Genomic DNA, 18,084 nt, shown 5'->3' with positions numbered 1-18,084 from the left:
AATGTACTGATGGTAAAAGAGGGTTAAATGAAGTCTTGCTGAAACACTTTCTCCTGCTTTTGCTAGGGTCAGCACATGCCGGGTTCCTGAGTGCCCCCTGGGGATCTTTCTCCCATTTTGCATTGTGGAAGAAGGTGCCTCCCTGCCCAATGCTCTTCTGCTGCCCACAGAGGAAGGTTGCAGGACAGATATACCTGGAGGCGCAGGAAGCAGAGGCACTCCCAGGAGGTACCCCTGGTAGCTGGAGCTCAAGTGTATCCAAGTTTCACACCCTTAGGAAGGATTTTCCTTTATGTTTGTCCCTCCTCATTTTTCTCAACCTGCTTCCTAGAGGTGCAGCTGAACTAGGCACGGGCTGAAATTCCACCACCTTTTGCATCTTCATGATGATGCTTGAGCTCCTGCAGCTTCAGTACTAAAAGAGGCAGATGCATGTCTGTCATGTGCTCCTCCATGCCGACGTTTTTCAACACGTGCTCCTTCCCTAACAAAATCCCAGACCTTATCCTCCCTCTCCTGATGAACCAGGCAAAGGTGGCTGGACAGCTGCCTGCTCTACACAGGAGAGTGTTTGAGAAATAAGCAGCACATTACTCTTTGTACTAATAAAACAGCAGCTGCTATTTCATTTTTAAATGATTTTTTTTCTCCTTCCAGCATTACATAGTGCCATATCCAGATACTGATGCTGTCTGTACTTTCCTCGTCCGTCTCTCATTTTAAAACCTTGCTTTCCCAAATGGAGGGTGCTGCTGACTGGTTACTCACAGAGGACAGTAGTGACTGCCACGAATCCTGCCCTGGAAGAGCAGAAGGGAAATCTGGGAAAGGGGACACTGGACCACAGAATACAGAGGATCTTCAGGGTTGCTGTAGGTGACCCTGGTGTGTAAATTCACTCAAAAATTCATCAAACACTGCTTAAAAATTAGTCAGCTTGCCTGTGCTCCTGATAACTGCTTTGGATCAACAATCCAGAGTCAAGTCTATAAAACATGATCTCCTATTTTGCTTTTAGGAAGAAAAAGATCATATTATATTTGACTTCAGGTTAGACTTGAGCCATGTTTAGCTTTTCTCCGCAGCCATGAGGACTGGAAATTTAATTTTGGTTTTGAAAGAAAGCTGGCTTCTCTGGTAACCACAGGACTTTAGGAGCGGAGTCCTGAGAGGAAAATGCCAGCTCTTGTGAAACCTGCAATAAATTCACAAGAACCAGCAGTGCTGCTTGAAGGGGAGCGAACGTTATTTGGGGGGGTGTCTGGCAAGAAAAAGATGAAGGAAAAGAAGACATGATCCAGAGGGATCCATCCAATCCAACATAATTATTCTTGTTTATTATTGTGCACATTTTTCTGGTCAACTCCTACCTGCCAGCATGATGCCACTGAGTCCTAATCTGCACAGTGAGGAAAACACATCTCTGTTGCATTCTGAATCATTTCCCTAGACAAAAGTATCCAAGGTTTTTTGGGAATAGGGTCTCAAGTTTCTGCAAAGAAATCAAAAGTTAAACAGCTGGTATGCTGCAAAAGGCATGCTGAAAATATAACTTTCCTTCAGTTCCCCAACCAATTACAGTGGTGGTTGGAGGTTTTGCCTTCTCTTGAATTTAGTTCAGTCCTGCCTTGTTCATTCACCCTCCCACGAACATCTTCCCTGATCTGGTTACGCATTTGGGGTAAAGGCGATTTCATAAATCACCATGTCCATCTGAGCTCTTCCTTGCATTCGGCCTAAAAGTAGAAATCAACCCAAAATTCATGTCACGCTGACAAATACCCACCAGGACTTAGGGGCAGAAGGGTCTACTTCATCTTGAGAGCTTCCCCAAAGTGTATTGGCAGGGCCAGGGGCAAACCCTGGTTAGGGGGGCGGTAGGTAGCAAAGCAGGTGTTCAGGGGGTCCATACTTTGTGATTCAACCATCCCTTGACACTCTTGGAAATTTGAAGTAGGATGGAGAAACACCACATCCTCTCTCCAGAGAAGAAATCTGGGTGACTTTAAGCAACCTGCCCCACCGATTTGTCCTGGGCAGCCTGAGGCCATCCCATCCCCACTGTGCTTATTCTTAGCTCTGGTGCTTTACACAGGGAATAACTTTTCAGAGAGAAAGGAATGCCTCTGGAAATTTCAGCATGACACTCATGGCTGGTTATTGCGCCAAGTAGACAGCTCTCTTGGAGTCATGACCTTCAGTTAAAGAAAACCAGCCGCATGAGGAGAAGAGCAATTTACAGACGGGTAATGAGATTGGTGCATCTCAATCACTAGGAAAATAAACTGGTTGTTTTATAGGGATGTGAGGCTGAGGCGAGATTGCTTCAGCTTGGAATTTTCTTTTTCTCTCCCCTTAAAGTGTCATGATCAATCCCATGTTCAAAACACCCGCCATGGGACTTGCATGGAGCAGCAGGACTGGGAATAACTGGAAAGGCATAGTGGCATAGAAAGTAGCCCCTAGGTACAACCTTAGGGACTTCTCTGGATGTCAGAACGACCAAATGCTTGGCCAAGGCTGTTGTGGAAGTCCAGTAACACTAAGCTATCTGATGAGCACCAGGGTCACTCTCTACATGTTCCCTCTGTCTATCTTCCTCTCTCTACATGCATATATAAATATATTTGTGCATATGTGTGTGTATGTATAGGAAAACGTATATACATACATCCCTCCACATATCTTCCTAGTCTGTGTATTCCACATATGTCTGTGTTGTTGGATGCAGCATGACTTCCCAATACAGAGATATTCGGATGTGCAGCAGTGTCCACTACTTCACCTCAAACTGGAAACAACAACCCTCTCCAGGAAGACCCAGGCCAGACAGCCAAGAGGACACAAGAGCAGGGTGCATGGAGGCAAGCCTGGAAGAAGTTCATTGCAGGTTTGTTCCATTCCCGTAGAATAACTTAATTTGGAAAGGACCTCCAGAGGTCACCTGGTCCAAAACCCTGCTCTAAGGAGGGCCAACTTTAACAGTGGATCCAACCTCAAAGTGTGTTCAGGGCCACATTCTCTTGAGTTTTGAGTATCTCCAGGAATGGAGATTCCACAGCCTGTGGGCCCTGTTTCGTTTTCTGACCACTGTCACTGTGATTTTTTTGATTTTTTTTCCTGGTATCTAACGAGAAATTTCTTGCAACTTAAATTGATTGTAACTTATACTACTGCTCCCCTGCAGTCTTCAGTCTTTCTCGTTCATTTTGACAGGCATCTGTTAAAAACAGATGTCTTTAGGAGGAGACGAGATGAGAGGTTTTCAGCTCACCAGGGCATCAATATTCCATTCATATATCATTCAAATAATTAGAGGCATCACATACATAAAGTGCTTAAAATCCTTTTTTACTCACAATGCTTACTTAGTCTGATCAGTGGAATGACTATTATTAGTCTATAATCATCTCCTTCCTCACAGGGAAGATCCAAGAGGAACAGTGACACAGAGAAAGAGAGGAAAGCAAGCTCAGGGGAGGAATTACTTAGGGAAAGCTTTAGACGGGAGACAAGGAGGGGCAGAGAAGGTACCTCTGCTTTACAATCAAACTCCCTTCTTTTAGCCATCAGAGAGAGATGCCACCCAAAATGAGTACCTCAGGCACCCTCCTTGGGTTTGTCACTGCTCCAGGGCTTTGTCCCCATGAGCTCAGGTGCCTTGAAGGCATTTTTTTCATGGGGCAAGTCAGGTCTCAGGTGCCTCAACGTACTGAGGGTACCAGGAACAGGAAAGAGCCCTGGAAACTCAAGTCATTGCTTACTTTTGCTTTTGAAGCACAGCATTTTTACAAAAGTCAGCTTTGCTCAGCATAAACCATGTTGTCTCCAGTTCCCCTCATGGAAGCAAACACAAGCACGGAACCAGCCGGCCCCACGGCATTATCAGTTCTAGGCCAGCCAGTTAATGAGTGTTGTCCTTTGAGTAATGCCATTTCTCTGCATAGGCAAGTTTTTCAGACCGTATCTGCCACTTCTCTTGACTCAAACCACATTCGCCCTCTCTTGCGGTTGCCCCTGGCTGGTCAGATCCCCTTGTCCAGGATGTTACAGCCCAGCCTTGTATCTGCACAAACTCTGCCGTTAGGCACTCTTACCTAAGCCATGCTGGTATTGGTTTCCTTGCCACTGCTAAGTCTGGTTTTCAGCTGCCTTTGACTTAACACCATTATTTTGCTCTTCATACCACCTATGCTTTTGCCCACAATTGTGTGTGCAATGAGCTTCCAGAAACGCCTCTCATGATATTGAAACAAAGAGTGCTGTCACGCCAGATATACAGCACGGACCTGGAGAACGCAATCCCCCCCTCCACATTGCCTTTGAGGAGCTGAGGAGTTCGCTCTGCCAACACACGCGTTATCACCCCAGATCTCTGTTAACGCCTTGCTAAGATGCATGGGGTGAGCTGCCCCTCTCCATGCTTCTGTCGCAAGCCCTTTGCAAAGGCTGGCGTGGAGCTGGATGAATAACACCAGGTTTGGTTCAGTGGCTGAGCTGAGAACTAAGGAAGAAGAAGGAGGAGGGAGGAAAGAATTCAGCAGACATTACTTAGACAATTACTTAATTCTGAACTTTCCATTTTTGGTCAATCTGAGAAATTTTGTTTGACACCAAACCCAATATTTCCTATAATCCCGGAGTTACTTAGCCCCACGGTTGATGCTTCAGCTCAAACCCCAATATTTCCTTTAATCCCAGAGTTATTTAGCCCCGTGGTTGATGCTTCAACTATGAATTTGAAGTCCCTTTATAATGGAGCATTCCACTTCTATAAAGCAAAACCAGAAAAGCTTTATCTTTGAATGTCAAAGCTACACAGCAGTTTGTCCCCATCCCCATGTGGTGTCCCTGGGGGTCTAAGCCATTTTTATTCACATGTGCATGGGGTTCTTTTCTATTCAGGGTGCCTGATACCACGGGCAGGCTGTCCCACCACCTGCCAGAGCAATATGTTTATAGTGTGAACCTGTGGGTGAGTGTTTTGTGGCTTGCAAATACAGCACGAGCTTGTGTGGGCACACAGTTCCTGCTGAGCAGCACTGCAGGACTGGGTCAGACCCTCTGCATTCAGCTGGCACTTTGCAAGACACAATGCATACAGAGGTGAGACACCGTAACATGTTCTATGTCTCCTACACGCACAAATTATCTCCCAGAAAGTGTTCCACAGCATCTTAAGATGTAGATGGTGCACTTCATTGCCAAACCAGACTCAGATGTGGACGGGCAGGTGGTAGCCCTTGATGCATCATCAAGGCCATTCCTGCTTGGACCAGTGCTGAAACTGGCCTCTGGTGGATCCATGGAGATGCTATACCTTGGCAACTCAAAGCTGCAGGGAAGCTCAGGGTCTCAGACTTTCAGTCCTGCTTTGGTTTAAGCTCAAACAGCAATTAATTACCCCATTTCTCTAACAGTCCCAGCCCAGGAGCTAGCAGGGATGCAGAAAACTTTGCACTGAAATACAATTCTGCACTTCCCTGTGACTGCTCCCAACACAGCCTCTGGTCTTCATCCACATGACTCTAGTTATCTAATCTCCCATATCACTATGTGACAAGCTTATTGCACAATCCCCGAGAGGCCTTTAAAATAAGATTTAAAAAAATAAGTAAAAAAAGAAAGACAAGCCAATTCTGTTCATTTCCCTGCCCATAAACTTTCTTCTGGCTGGGTGAACACTCCTTTAATAAAAGTTTGCTTGCCTAGCTGCTGTTCACAGAGTTTGGTGGGCAGTGTACAGTCTGGAGATGGTTGTCATGAATTTCACATGGATTTGCTGGTTCATAGACCAGAGTGAGTGGGAAATTCCAGGAAGCTTCCAGATCGTTACCTGCAGAGGATAGGAGGATTTGTGAAGGGTTTCTTCCACCAGCTGTGCCCATTGCATGGGCACATACTGCCATGTCCTGGGGTCTTGAACACTTTCATACTTTCTACATCCCCTTTCCTTTTGCCGCTAAAGCTTCCTCCTTTTCTACATTCATATCCCATTTCTTTACTTTCTAGGTAAATCTCAGGTCCCCAGCAAAAAAGCTATCCCAAGTTTATTGCCATCTAGGAAGAGAAATGTCTGGCCACTGAAAAATGACGTTCTATGCCCTCACACATTTCAGCATCCCTTTGAGACAGTGCAACCTGTTCATTCATTTTTCAGGAGATCTCAAAAGCATTTATTCAAAAGTTTAACACCCCAAAAAAAGTCTCTTTCAATACTGATGGTTAAACTACTTCAGACAAACCAAAATATTCCACAGATTGCTTTTTCCTCTTTTGTCCCTCAACTGCTTTTATTTTATAGTCTTGGTGAAGAGAATTAACATCAAGATGAGGAAATGCATATCTTTCCTGTATTATGTCGGGAGAACTACTCAGCTTGGGAGCATATGATGCTGCTGGGTGGGAGGGTGAACTCTGGGGAACTGGGATTGCTCAGCACACAGTCCTCGGCACTTTTATATCATTGGAAGGAAAAGTACTGAGGAAACTTGCCTGAACGATTCAAACGTGCTTTACAAGCTGTATTCTTCCAACACAGCTGTGTGGGCTGCCATAAACAGTGTGTCACTCATTGTGCAAGACTGTCAAGAAGAAAAAGTTGAGAGGCCCAGATGCAAGTTCTTAGGATCTGAATGACCTTCCTAGTCTGGCCACGGCCACCGTGGGTGACCCTCATCTCCTGCACCCTGGCTCCCCAGAAGTGAATGGGGCTCCTGAGCAGCCAGGCTCAGGAGGGGCAGGAGCCCAGTGGTGCAAGAACCATCTTCCAGTTGTTTATGGGGTACTTGGCACCGGTGAATCCCAACTCTGATAGACGCAGAGAAGTAGAGGAGAAACCAGCCTTAATCTCTTACAGAAAACAACAAAGCAAGCCTCCATTTTTTTAAGTTCCTTCAAAATGACCTTTACAGAGTAATGAACTTAATCTACCTCAGAAGGATGAGCTGTTTCTAGTGTGATTCAAAGCTACAACCACGGGGATCACTGCCAAGGCAACTGCATGCATGGGTAATTCAGTAATTCCCTCCACAGCCTGCCTCTGAGCTAAGTCTATGTGAAGCCTCTGAATGCCACCGAGGTGTGCAGCATTGCGAACTAATGGCATATTTTATGATACCACTCACCTACTGCAGATGCCAGGTCCAAGGAACAGAGAGAATTCAACAGGTCTCAGTATGATGGTTGAAAAAAAAAATATAAAAAAATAGCAGTGTTATTGAATGCATCCAGCTTGGGTTCAGGGGTTAATGAAAGTCAGATGAAAATGCCAGCCTTTTCATGTGCTGCTGGCTGGGAGGTGGCTTCTCAACCAAAATCCTAGGGAGTGTCACAAAAGAGAGGTTTTTTGCAAGATGTAGAAAGCTGCAAGCAACTGCAAGCCCCACTGGTTTGCAAAAACAGTTTGATCAGAAAATAAGGCTTGCGGCTTTTCCAGTCTCTAAATTGGCCACAGAGAGTGCACTTACTTAAAAACCAGGATGATTCCTAACAGAGGTTCATTTTTAATGCTCTCATAGAGTACTATAAAAAACTGAGAAACAATTTTTATTATTATCATTATTATTACTTTAAGTATGGCGTCAAACTCTCCATGACACTAAATCGGTGCAATTCTGGGAACTTCAGCTACAGAATTGACTCACAGATTTTAGTAAGGCTTAATACTCTTCCAGAAGATTTATTGTCATCAGACCCAATGTAATAGAGCAGGCGCAGAGATGACTGTGAAATTGGAAAGGTAATGGCATACATGAGGTCAGATTTGAAGATCTCATTATCCCATCTTGCTTTAAACCCAAACAAATCTGTAAGAGTCTATTTGGAGGTTCTGTTATAGAGACAACGTAAGACTCCCTCTGTTCTCTGCCCAGGCAACTCTTTTACAACAGGTGATAAACAACCGGCCTTCATTATCATTTGATTGCATTACCCTTTAGATCAAATCCAATTATATGAACATCTTCCTTCTACAAACATTTCTGATTAGTTTATACCCTCTGAAATTATTCATTTCCTCAACTAACGTCCTCTTCCCTGGTAAATAGTATATATTTACATACATCTTCAGCCTCATTAGCCTTGCACAGGCCAGAAGACACTTGTCCACCATCCAGATTTAAGCAGAAGCCAAGAGATTGCTCTCTGCAGCAAGGTGAAATGCTTTTGTCATCATTCTCAATGTTCTGTATACCCAAATACCTTTCTGAGCAGCTCCCTCTGTGTACATCTCTCTGTGCTTTTGCTAATGAGTGCATTTTTCTGTCCTTGCCATGTTTATAACAAGCTCATTCCACAAGGGAGATTTCCAAAAACCTGGAAGCAGTTAAAGAACTACATCCTTTGAAAGCCTATAGAAATTATTGCTTACTTTGCACTATTGAAATTTCCCCAGAAAAGTCTTTACTGATGACATTCCCCCAAGTCCTCTTTTCTCCTCACATGCATAACTGCCAAGCTGCTTGCATGAGCACCAACTACTCTTGTTTTCATCAGGACACACCACATTAGCTTAAACACGTGACTCAAACCCAATGCAAGTTTGATTTATTATCTCTTCTCAGCCAGGAACTGAACCCTGGAAAATGCCCTGGGTCTAATCTCTATGTGTCAGAGGTTAAAGAGCCTTTGTTGCCCTGCCTCATTTTAACTCAACCTCCCTCTAAGTCTGGAAGCTGCCTAGATGCCATCACCAAGCAAACAACCAAAGCTGAGGAACCAGGAGCCAAGTGTGTACTGCTGGTGTCAATTTGTCCAGGACTGATGAACCCCAGCAGGACACCCAGGTGTCCCTCAGCTGAGCTCTCAACAGCTTTTCTCTGAAGGAGGCCACCAGCCTGGCCAAACGGCTGTGTTTCTCCCCTGTGGTGGGGAAAAGCACACCAAGGTCAGAGGAGCACTGCTGAAGGTTGGATCAAGCCCAGTGTTCTGGTGGCACCTGAGTGAGCAATCACCCATACATTAGCAATGCCTGGCATGATTTATACACTGCCTGCAAAGCCTTTACCATCACCCTGTGGCTACTCAGCCCCAAGCCCCACATCTGTCATAGCTCCACATTCATTTACAAATACCTTCCTCTCTCTTGGCTGCAACCATCATCAGAAAGAAAGGCCTTTTTTGCAAATGTCCCACTTCTGCCTTGTCTTTCTGGGGTGCAAACTGGGGAGGTGGGAAATCCTCCCATAGCTTCCAGCCTTGAGTTGTAAAACCAACCTACAACACTCATTTTCTAAAGAAGCTCAGATTCAAAGCCCTGCAAGGAAATCCTGGTGGACACCACAGCTGCATGTGGAACAACCTGTGCCCTGGGGTGCACTAGCACTGGAGACTCCAGAGACTGCTGGGGTAGCATTGGAAGACCATGAAAGGACTCAAACCTAATGCAGACCTGGCATTATTGCCCAGAACAGCATCTTTGCATGGCCCAAACCATGCCAGATCATGCCAATACTTACATAATATAGATGATGGTGGGGCAGTGCTCAGGACCCTGTTCTGGCTTTGTTTCACCAGCATTAAAAGCAACCAAATCAGCCAGGAGTGCAGTTTTGTCTGCACTGACCAAAGCTACAGGTTGGAACTCCCGACATCTCCCCTTGCAGCCACTCGTTAGGGCAGTAGATCTGATGTCCATGGAGAAGCGCACTGCAGCCAGCTCAGGGGAAGTGCTACAGGAGAGCAGAATAGCTTGAGGACTTATGCAGGAAGCTTGATAATATCTCAGCTCATCACAGCCAGGAATAACACTCCTCTTGTCCCCCAAAGGGGGAAATTCTAATGCTTTTTCATTATAAAACGTATCTTGGCCAAAAAAAAAGAAGAAGCATTAATTACATGAGACTGTAGTTGGGGCTTTTTCAGATAAAGAATAGAGAAAAATATTCAGAGCAAATGAAGAGCCAATTAATGGCTGATTTGTTTGTATAATTTACCAAGCCCTGCTGAGCACCTGGGGGATGCTATTGCAAGGGAAGCCAGGGACTAGTTCTGATAGATGCAAGCAGATTAACTTTCCTTTGTCTAAACCTCATGCATTTTGCATTACTCCACAGGAGAAGAGATCACAGGTTCATGTCCCTGACTTCACCTTGCCTGACAGAACCTCTTCATCCATCAGGAGGCAAAGGAAAAGAGCTCTGTTTGTCAAGTACAGTCAGTCTCCCACTGAGATGCTGGGATTCATCCTGGGGTTGAATTCTCCCTGCAGAGAGCCAACCAAGAGGAAGGCAGCCTACTTTCCTCACAGCCAGGGAATAGGGCCCAGGCACATAGCTCATCTCCATCCCTCTCCATCACATCTCCATTAGCATATCACATATATCAATGTTCTTACATGTATCAGCTCCAAGATGGCCCTTCTGCCTGAGCCTATTCTCCACATACAGTTTGTTTTTCAAGGCACGAAAGTACTATCTTTTAATTGAAAAATTGTTCTTTTTTTTTTCATCCTGAAGCCCCAGGCATAGTCTGAATCCTTCATGTTCTCCCACATATGCTGTACTAGATGGTGTATGAACCCAGGGAAGAAAGACATCACTTTGCCCAGAGATGGTGAGCTCCAGCAGCCTAATGCACTGGTGACAATACAACAACCCTAAGTACGAACATGGGTATTATAACCACGAGCCTCATTTTTCCACCCTATTGATAAGCTCCTATAATAAGGACTCTTGGCTCTTTGCAAACGTATGCATTTCCTCTCCTAGTAAATTATGCTTTCCGAGGCCCCTTCCATGGTGACAAATTGCATGAAGCCCCACAGGCATGTTCTCTTGTTTAATCAGAAGACTAAGTGGACTCAGACGCTTGGCCTGAACTCAAGTATAATGCCCGTCAGCAGTTGATGTGCTTCTTCCCTGACAGCTCTCCCTGCCTGACACATTGCCAGTGTCTGGTAAAGCAGCAGTGCTTCCTGAAAACATTTGTTACACCCCCAGCAAGAAGCACCCCAACGTGACTGAGCATGAGTCGTTAGATGTAAGACCAGCAGCCAGAAACGAATGCCTCTTTCTCAGTGAAAAAGACCATTGAAACAAAAGAGAATGAATACAAATGAAAAGCAGGGATCTAATGTACTCACCGAGTAATTATAGTGACAAAACCACGCTCCAAGCCGAGAGCTGCCATGGAAGAAAAGGCTGAATACCGAGGAAGATAGATTTCATGCCTGTTTGCTGCAGATCTCAATTCTGCTTCATTTCCATGCAAGGTCTGTAACCTGCCCAGAACTCCCCAAGTAAGAAGAAACCACATACAGGCAAGACTCCTGCATTTCTCCAGATCCCTGAGAAGCCATTCAGATCCCCAAAAGACGGGCTGGCTTGTTGCATTCTGCAGTCTACCTCCAGCCCGATGTCCACCGGCAGCAAGGTGTGGAGGGCACAGAGATGGGGGAACTGTGTGGGCACCGTTTGTAATTTCACCTCCAGATTCATCGCCTCGCTCAGACTGCCATTTTCACTTGCAAATCTCACCTTCACGGATGAATTCCCTCTGCTTTGATGATGCTGTAGGCGTCCACCTGGATTTATGAGTTCCAATTTGGGAAGCATAGTGTTACTAATCCAGTGAGTATAATCCCTTTCCATTAAATCCCCTCTGGATTAATAATCATGGCTTGGAAAAAAGATATGAAAGTGAATGGATCTTCCTTTTGGTGTAGTTATAAAACAGAGCTTCTGGCTATTAAATGTTCTTCAACTACTTCTTTTTTTTGCAAAATTCACTGTCCCGTCTTATTCTAACTTTTTAATGACAGCCTAAAATAACCTGAAAGGTGAAGGAGTTATAATACCTGCTCTCGGTTCTTGTTTGATACTGTTATGTTGCTATGCACCATGAAACACCATATTTCACCCCAAAACTGCAGCCAAATTTCAAAAAGCTGCTGTGTCTCTAAAAGAGCCCTCATTATCTGAGCTTCCTACCAGCTCAAGTCATATAATCACAGAATCCCAGAATGGTTTGGGTTGGAAGGGACCTTAAAGACCCCCCAGTCTCACCCCTGCCACGCGCAGGGCCCCCTTCCCCCAGCCCCGGTGGCTCCCAGCCCCGTCCAGCCTGGCCTTGGGCACTGCCAGGGCTGGGGCACCCGCAGCTGCTCTGGGCAATCAAGTCAAAGGAGCCTTTTTTGATTTTTTGACAGCCTTCCCACATCTCAGATTATTCAAGAGAAGTGTCAGCTTTTGTTTCAAGTCAGTTTAACATTTCAAGAAAACTTCTGCAGCCAAATGGAATTCACTCAGGATAAGGTGTTCTGCATGTATGGAAAAGAAGCTAGCAGACTTCACCTCAGGAGGGGCCCGTGGTGCCTGAGCCTGTCCATATGTGCCAGGGCACATCACTACCTGAGAAAGGGCTAGAAAATTACATTATACAGAGCTAGTGCTGGAATCTCTGCTGAGCTCCAGGGTGTTCCTCCAGTGGGTTTCCCTCTCATCTGGGAACAGTCCATCAGTTGTCTTTGTGGAGACCCTTGCCACTAGCTTCAACAAGCGGCATGTACACCCCTGCCCAGTAGAGCCAGGTTCAGTTGAAAAAAACCCAGACGTGTTTTGTGCCATGCAGAGAGCATCCAGGACAACTGTGGGTGAATGTCCCTGCTTTCAGGGTCTCCAGCTCTTGCACTTGGAGTGCTAGCTGGGGTGGTGGGAAGAGAAGGTGGTGGTGGGATGTTGAGAAGCAGGGGCATCCCGCAGTGTCACAGGGAGCTACTGGGGAGGGTCCAGTGGAAGACTACAAAGATGATGAAGGGATTGGAGCATCTCCCATATGAGGAAAGACTGAGAGATTTGCTTGCTTCTGATTTTGAAGCAAAGTCCCTGTCTCCACCTCTTTGCAGATCAATGGGCTTCTATCCCACCACTCCATTTCCAGCCCAACATCTTAATACAACACCGTCTGATGGCTAAAATAAAGATGCTGATGTGACCTGAGATGCCTTGGCTGCAGCTTCCAGTGACATGCTGGCTAAACCCCCACAGGCACAGTAATCCAGGAGAGGGCCTTATGGATCAGTAGTCTCTTGAATCTTCAGAGCTTCATCCTCCAGAAATTCTGTCTCTGCCATAGATTACACCAGCCATGCCACTTCAAACCTGGTGGAGCCTCTCTGGGCAAGAAGCTTTCAGCTATAGCAGTACAGCTACAATGTAGAAACATTGCTCCTGGAAAAACAAAAACAAAACCAAAAAAATAACAAAAATTCCCCCACAAAAATAAACAAAAGGAAAAACAACCCACACACTTTGTTTTGTTAGTTTCTAGTTGTATCTTCAGGGTAAAAACATCCCTTGTGAAACTGAAGGGAACCTAGCTGATTTAAAAACCCAGTGGAGGCAAGTTGCGGTAGCTTTTCCTGGAGGGTGCCGTGTCCAGCCTCAGGCACCGGTATCTCTGTAAAACCCCTGTAAAGTGAAAAGCAGCCTGTGCATGCCCTCCTTCAGGGCTCCAGAACGAGAGGGAAAACGTTGTGCAAAATATGTTGCCATTTCCACAACAGTCCCTAGTTTCCAGCGCTGCCCTTATGGTGGTTGTCGTATTTTGTGTATTTGTAACACTGTTTTGAAATGAGAGCGCTTCTTTCTAATTCAGTTTGTTTCTGTTTGTATGTGAATGCAAACTAAGAAAATTCACAAATGCAGCATGCCATATCTGTTCCAGATACAAACGCACATGCAGAAGTTTTTGTGATGGAGAACGAAGCGTTTCAGATTAATTAAAAGCAATGTTTAATATACAAAAGTCTCATTTAAGAATGAGCGCCTTTCTTGCAATTAGCCTGACCAAAAAAAAAAAAAAAAAGGGAAAAAAAAAAGGGAAAAAAAAGCTTGTATTCACTACTCATTTAATTGGGAGCCTTTTTAAATGCAAGCTGTTTTGCTGCTGTGCATTCTAGATCTAAGACTTCTGATTACCTCAATTACATGTGATTACTTGATTAGATGTGAGGCAGACCTAGCCTTTTACTGGAACCATAGCTTTCATGATTCATATGGTTAAAATGAGTATTGCAAGTTAAACAGCATTAATCACTTCAGACTAGGTACTCAGAGCAGGAAAAATTGACCAAGTTACCTTCACCTTAGCAAAGCTGCACTGGTTTATACTGGGTTGGGAATCCATTACCAGTATGAAAGCATGATTAAATATCATCTGATATCTGACAAATCAGAGGCTGTTTGGATTGCTGTGTTTAGCCTTTGCCTCCCTTGAATTTTCCTCATTGTTTAGTATCAGAACTATATAATTAAGATTATTAGATTACCAAAGAAAGTCCTCTCTTGCAATGAGCTGTAATAACTGAACCATCTGTCTGTTAGAATTGAGTGTGCCAAGTCATGTATCTGCATTTGAGCATCCAGACCATTACACAGACACTACAAGCTCTCCTTTAACCTTTCCATTGATTTGAGATTTGTTGTTCTTTAGTCATAACACTCATAAGACAAAAAAAAAAAAAAAAAAAAAAAGGCTTTCCCTGAGGCCACAGAGAGAAGCCCAGGTGATGGGTGTATAAGCAGCACATTTCCATGACTCAACATCACCCATCCATTGCTGGAGACACCCCAGGTGGTGGTGGCACCCAGTTTGGTGTGGTGGCACCCACACAAAGGGGTGTCTCATTTACCCCATGAATTTCCCTGCTGCTGCTGTCTAAACATCTCCAGAGAGTAACTCAGGGTGGAAACCTAACATTCATGGTCTAGTTTGTCTCCTGGAGAGTCCTACCCCTCTGTCCAGGTGCCCTTCTGCTGAGAAAGGTGTCCAGCTGGGACTGGAGGAATAAATGGGCATTTCTACAGCCATCTCATTATCATCTCACCTGCTACTGAAAGGCAGCCACCTCCGGAGGGAGAAACATGGGACACATACCGCTGGTTCAGTCACCCACAATCTGCTTCACTCACGGCTTTGGGTGGGGGAGCAAAATGAAGTGACAAGCTGTAAAATACTGACCTTTACAAATACAAGAGGAACTTGCACTCAGGGGGAAGTATAACTCTTGCTTTGAGGTGGATGTGCTAGAATAAATGAGGTGGGAAAATTTAGCCTTTTCTGTAAATTGTTTACCCTAACCAAGCACTCAAACTCTTTCTGTTTGTGTTTTAGGGGTGTCTTTTGGGAGTTCAGTCAGTTTCTGGAGGCCTTTTGCCTTGGGGTTCCTGAATTCTTTAACTCTTTGCTAGTGTTTATAGTGAGGACTGTATTTGTGCCTTTTTCAAAAAGGGACTTTTCAATCTCCTACTCATTGTTTTCCCAGCAGTAAGGAAAGAAAGGCCCAACAGCCCACAAGGTCCACCCCTTCCGTCACAAGCAGAAGCACCCACCATCCTTTCCAAAACTGATGGAGCTCTGTGTGACAAGCGGCCACGATCCACCCTTGGTTGCTTCTCACTGAACCTGTTCCAAAACATCCATTTTCTACCTTTTAAAGACCTTCTAATTTCCCCTCTGAATTGATCTATGCTCCATTTATCTTAATTTGCCTTTGTTTTGACATTGTCCTTGAGCTTAAATAACTTTTCTTTCTCACTGATTTTTGTATTAAAACCCACAGCAGTTGTATCCCCACTCCGCACTGGTTTTGCTACTCAAAACTGATGTTTCCCTCAGGTTTGACCTCTCCTCTTTTACCAAAACTTATGTTGGCAACTCTGTGCACCATTCCTGGTTCAAAGGCATCTTCCCTGATCACAGAAGTCAGTGAGGACAAGACAGGGGAGTCCCGAACACTTCTTTCTATTACAAGACGTGTTCTTTGAGAGTTGGATGCAGTCCAGCAATTACTAGATTGCATAGATTGCCTCAAAACCTCTGAGGACCAGATAGAAGAAGGTTCACCTCAGCCTTTTATGATGTCCCATCGTCATCACACAGAACACAGACGTGGTTTCACCACACCAAGCCCAAGCTACGGCCAAGCAGAAGGACTCAGCCACGCTAACATGGCTGTCAGGCAGCTCAGACCAGGTGATCTGAATCAGGGAGCAGCCCTGAGGAGAGGGACTGGGGGTGCTGGTGGGCGAGAAGCTGGATGTGACCCGGCCACGTGCGCTCGCAGCCCAGAAAGCCCCCCGTGCCCTGGGCTGCATCCCCAGCAGCGTGGCCGGCGGGGCGAGGGAGGGGGCTCTGCCCCTCTGCCCCGCTCTGCTGAGACCCCCCTGCAGCGCCGCCTCCAGCTCCGGGGCCCCCAGCATAAGGAGGGCACGGACCTGTTGGAGCGGGGCCAGAGGAGGCCACGGAGATGGCCAGAGGGCTGGAGCCCCTCTGCTGTGCAGCCGGGCTGGGAGCGCTGGGGCTGTTCAGCCCGGAGAAGGGAAGGCTCCTGGAGAGCCTGGAGCACCTTCCAGCACCCAAAGGGGCCGGCGAGGAAGCTGGGGAGGGGCTTTTCCCAAGGGCCTGCAGCGCCAGGACAAGGGGGAACGGCTTTGCGCTGAGAGAGGGCAGATGGAGATCAGAGCTGAGGGAGAAATCCTTCCCTGTGAGGGCGGCGAGGCGCCGGCACGGGCTGCCCAGAGCAGCTGTGGGTGCCCCAGCCCTGGCAGTGCCCAAGGCCAGGCTGGACGGGGCTGGGAGCCACCGGGGCTGGGGCAAGGGGGCCCTGCGCGTGGCAGGGGTGGGACTGGGCGGTCTTTAAGGGCCCTTCCAACCCAAACCAGTCTATAATTCTATTACTCTGTATTTCTTCATGGCTCACCATCTAGACCGGAGTGGAAAATGCCAACAAACCCATCCAGACAGGGCCTCCCAGCAGTGCCTCGGCTGCACCCTCAGCCCTGCCATTCACTGGTGTTCCACCCCGTACCTGCCTTTACAAAGGCAAACATGGACCTTTGGCAGTGGGAACTCAGTCAGCCAGTGCCCAGGAAGCCTCATTCTTGGGAAAGTGTTCTTTCTTGGCTTTCTTTCCCCCTTTCTGCCTAACTAGATTTGTCAGGTCTCCATGCTGCCCGCAGGGTTTCCAGGGGCCCCAGGCAGAGAACAGGCACACTCAAGACCTATCAAGCTGTATTCTAACTTAAGTAGGCAAGATCTTTTCAGGTCCTTCCAAACTGGATCACACCGCACTTCATTCCTCCCTCCTGGGCAGCTCTGGCTCTCTCCCCTTTTCTTTCTCTCTCCTTTGCCTCATGTTCTCTGCAGAAGGGGAGAAACATCTGCTCCTCCCCTGTTTACAGCTTCAATGACACTCTGCTTCATGCTTTTCTCATGGCCAAACCTACATCACTCCATAAAATATAAAAAAAAATAAAAATATGGTCAAATGTGTTTTCTAAACAGGACAAAAAGTACAAATCCTGTCCTTAGAGGCACACAAGCACATAAAAACGCACGAGAGAAGGTCAGCTGTTAATCTTGTAATTACCCCTCCTGCTCCTTAAGAGCAGTATTGTCTTCGAATTCACCGGGGATGGGCACTGTGGCTGGGGAGATGTTAGCATGAGTTGAGAGTCAGCTGTGAGGAATTAAAGGCAGCAGAGGCAGGAAGAGCTAATGAGCTTTCCTCCAGAGGTCTTGTGGTTTTAGGCAGTGGGCCCCAATTCAGCTCAGCACACGCTGTGCTCAGCACGTGCTTTGCTGCACAGCAGAGGAGTTTGGGATGTTGAACTTACCGTGATTTCTGTGAGCACTGTGTAGACACTTTGTGTATGACACTCCCAGGCTTGTCTTTTGCCTCTTTCCCATTTCACCGCCAGAACATTGCTTCAGATATAGACAACAAGCTCTATGTCCTCTCAGTCTACACTGTGTCTGGCCAGCTTGGTGTGGGACCACCAGGGGTCCAGGCTGTGGTGAGGTGCTGTCACCGAGTCAGAACCGTGGTAGAGAGGAGCAGATCTGCACAGCAACACCATGGTCTGAAGCATCCGGGAGAGTCCTTGATCAAGCCCATGGCACCAGGGAGTATCTCCACATCTTCTTTCAGGTGCTGCCTAGACCTGCTGGTACCAAAAGACCATCTCCATTGAGCTGCAAACCCAAGGATGTACCTTGAAGCTTTTGCCCCACCATCTGCTGGCAGATATTACTTACAGGTCCTATTCAGAGACCAAATGTACAGCCTATCTTCCCTCAGCT

The sequence above is a fragment of the Falco punctatus genome (assembly GCF_963210335.1).
Source record: "Falco punctatus genome assembly, chromosome: 4".
Classification (NCBI taxonomy): domain Eukaryota; kingdom Metazoa; phylum Chordata; class Aves; order Falconiformes; family Falconidae; genus Falco; species Falco punctatus.
Note: the sequence above shows the minus strand (reverse complement) of the source record.